The sequence below is a fragment of the Lupinus angustifolius genome, chromosome LG17, assembly GCF_001865875.1.
Source record: "Lupinus angustifolius cultivar Tanjil chromosome LG17, LupAngTanjil_v1.0, whole genome shotgun sequence".
Lineage (NCBI taxonomy): Eukaryota > Viridiplantae > Streptophyta > Magnoliopsida > Fabales > Fabaceae > Lupinus > Lupinus angustifolius.
Window position 1 is genome coordinate 13,325,623 of NC_032025.1, and position 4,398 is coordinate 13,330,020.

Sequence of the window (4,398 nt, forward strand, 5' to 3'; positions counted from 1 at the left end):
CAGAGGAGCCGGGTTCTTGGAGGAGGTCCTTGCAAGAAGACTCCGAGTATGAGAATGTCATCTCCACCAAATTATGCCGCTGGGTTGTGGCATAACGAAGTGGAGGAAGAGGAGGAGGAGGACGAGGTCATTGAGCTCGTAAATGTGGAGAGTTCGGTGGAGGTGATCAACCTCGTGTCAGACTCAGAAGAGGAGGAGGACCCGAGTGAGGGGTCCAGCATTCCTGGAATCTTCTGAGTCATCTTGCCGGCCAGTCGATGTCCTCTTTTTGTTTTCTTTTTTATGGGGGGCTGTGTATCTGGTGATTTTGTACATGTAGTGGCGATGTAGATTCCGCATTTGATGATGTAGTTTGTATGAACTAATTATGACTTAACTGATTATATGCATTGTGTTATTCAGGAAATTGTGAATGAGGTTAAGTTATCATTCGATAACGATACGTTGATTTTCCGCATTCGAGTTACTTAAAATGATGTCTCAGAAAAGGAAGGTTTTAAAAAGGAAACAATTTTATACATCACCATTTCAAAAAAAAAATTACCAATTTTTCCGCAATGTTTTTTAGAAGTATTTTTCAGGGCGTTACATCAATTATATGATTACAATTAAATCAAATCAAAGATATTATTTTTCAGTGATTTTAATACAAATAATAATATTATTAACTTCATTTAGGATTGAGGTTGATTCTTTTTTTATAATATGGATTTGATGTTTTAATATTCTGAAATCTGAATTCCTATAATCATAAATAATGATTAAAATTAATTTTAATGTCAATAATTTTAGCCAATATTATGCTTTATTTTTTACTCATTGCATAAGTAAGTATATCCCTTATATTTTTAAATAGTTATTCTTATCTTTTTAAAATTTTATAATTTCATCATTATTCATTATAGGAAACCGTGTAATAAATTTTTCAATGGTTTCTAAAAAAAATTGTCAAAATTAATTCAACTAAAAATAAGATAGAATTTGAAAATTCCAACAATGTAGGAAATAAAGATATAGGTATAGATATTGATTTAGGAAAAACAAATTTGTAATTTTATACAATTATTGTCCTATAATGGTCAATGATATATTATGATTCATCCCATATATCCAAATCATAATTGTACAAATTGCTTGCCAACTAATCGTATACATTTATTTGATGAGTATAAAATTAATTAATATATTTTAGCAATTTAATTTAATTATTAATTGTCAATAATTTTAAGGAAAAAATTTGAACTATTCTAGCTCTTTACGACATAAAAAATAGAATTATTTAAATATCTCTTTAGTAAATATAATTGTAACTATGTATTAAGTTTCCATTATTAAAGTAATTGTGTAATATGCTCACTAGATTACATACATTATGAAATTAATGTGTTATATCACTATCTTAATATATTTTATCGTTTAACTTGATTGATTAATTGTGTATAATGTTATTTTTGTAATTGTTCTAAAATTTTTGAATTTTTCTATTTCTTTATGCCACTAAAAATAGAATTATTTAATTATTTATTCATCAATATAATTATAGTTATGCATTAAGTTTCCAATTTTAAAGTAACTGTGTAATATGCTCCATTAATTACACATATTATGATATTCAATGAATCAAGACAAATTATAGCTTCATAGATATTATTCAATTAATATTCCATAAATTTATTAATTATAATTCGATAAATCTAAATTCCATTTTTGTAACTCGTCCATAAATTCAAACAAAATATAATATAAATTGAATTAAATATTAACATTCCATAAATTTATTATTTATAATTCTGCAAATTTATATCATAATGAGTATTGCTTAAAATTGTGGAATCATAAATAATTTAATCAATTGATTATCACAACCAAATCAAATTGCTTTAATATTTTGATTGTTATACCCTATTAAATATTAAAGAGAAATTCAATCCAAAAACACAATAAAAAATCAAATCACAAAATTAATTGTGGGGAACCATTGTTTAGTTTTTCGATAACGGAATAAAAGGCATTCAAAGGCAATTGTAATGCCCCGAAAATTACTCCAAAAACATCTTGCTCAAAAATGAGTATTTTGTTTTAATAATGATGCCATATAAAATTTATTTCCTTATATTCATTTCATTTTCGGAACATTACTTTAAGTAACATACAATGTGGAAAATCAAAAACACCATTACCTAAAGGTAATAAAAATATAACTCAATATAACTTTGAATCACACTTCATTAAAATATCATGAAATGTTGGTACGAAGTACAAGGCAGAATCCTAATCGTCGCCTAAATAAAACTACTCGCAAAATAAATACCCTACACAGGTACACTAATCAAAAAGCACAATGGCATGTGTAGGTATAACCGTTTCCCTTAATCCTTCGTGCCTCCTCCTGGTACATCGAAAACCGGTAACTCTGGATCCTGACAGAATGATCCATCTAAACAAAACGCAAATAGAAGACAAATAGAAAGAAGAGGGAGTAAGACATCTAATGAATATTACTCATTGACGACGTGGAATTACACGGAATGTCACATCCAGACAGACACGCATAATAAACACAATATATACATCACATATAAAATGCACAATGATGAATGATGTTATAATATCAGATTATAAGGATCAAAGTCCACAATCTCAATGTATTAATGTTATGTTTGTTTCATCCATACTTTCACCAATATCCTCCCAATATACTATTCGGAAATAACCAAGAGTACAGGTCACATAACAAGCCGATTTGAACGCACCAAAATTGTTCCTCGCAAGGATATATGATCGATCTGTTCTCAAGAAATGTCCATTTTAGGATGGTGTCGTATCAAACACTTTGTGGGCATCCCTCTCATTGATCCTAATTGCAAAGAGGGGTTGTCAGAGATCGTCTAGTTTGCGTTGTGAGAACTGTCCGATCCAACAGAATACCTCATCCAGTAATACAAGGGACTCGTCTCACCTAGACTCACCCTCAAGACTTTGCTGACGAACCACCGCCATCGTCGTCCCTCTCAAGATCTCAGGGTCTCGTTCGTCTCCCGTAAATTTCATATCCACTACTTCATTATCCATAATGAGTATGCACACTAACCGAGGTTAGCTGATTAAATCTTTTAATCATTATTTTATATGATCGGCCCAACCTAAGACATCTCCCAGAAGAATGCTTCTTGTGAGATCCGATCTTACTTCAACACGTAAATAAAGGAATAACATCCCTACCACTACGAACCATCGCTGAATCACCCTAGACAACCACATGGCCAAGCCTCTCACGGTCAGACGACCTCACTGTGTGGTATCATGTAATACGTTTTTGGGCATCGACCTAATCACGACATCACAGTCGGAAATCTTGCCCTAAATAGGCGCAAGAATGAAGGTACTTGTATAAGTTTGTCGATTTCGGGAACCGGGTTCAATCATCCAATCATCCGAGTCACGATCTTTCCCAAGGGTAAATACAGTTCACACCCAAGCTAGGGCTATTGCCTTTAACAAAGCAATTCCTTACTTTTATTACTTTCAAGAATTTCATATAGTTATTTACCTTTATAACTTCTTGACGGAAAACATGTCATTAGGCTCTCGTATATATGAGAGTTATCGTTCATATGACTTAAAAAGAAGCCATGTCTGTATGGAGCCCTCTCACTCGAGCGAGAACTGTCTCGCTCAAGCTAGGGCACATCCATTTTTGATGCATTTGTGGCTTAAAGCGAGAAAACAATAAGTTCTATTGGTACCTATTTTAGCTCAAGCGATAGCTGTCTCACCCCGAGCTAAAACACTTGTTTTCTCTAGACACTTCTCGCTCAAGCGAGAAGAGACTGAATATCATTTTAATTACTTTTCTCAAGGAAAATATTTCTCATTTATATCACATGTTTTTAAACCTTGAATTTAACAATTATCACATACATATCATTCCAATAATAATCATTCAAACATTATAATTCAAGAGTAAACATAGTATTTGCATATATAAACATAACATAAATTATAAGAAATATTCCCGTACTTAATCCAAACAAACAGGAAATTGATTAAGTACAAGTTTTCTTAATACCCAAGGTAACTCCAAACTTGTGAGGGAGTTTGGAGGTCCGGACGCATATTTGGACACATTTGTGTCATGATGTTTTCTCCCTCACGTGAGCGTGTCGAGTCGCTAGGTTCTCTGTTTGCAGGTGAGCTTACTTGATCCGATCTCCCCTCGAACTCTTCATTACGCAAAAATAATGTTAATTAGTTAACTAACGATAACTATTATACTTACGAAATAACTTTTTACGCGAAAGATAAAACTTTCGATTTAAAATGAATTTAATTGCTTTCGTCCATCCAATTCAAAGTTGAATATCCTTGATTCATCATTTGTCATTGAAAGTCTTACAA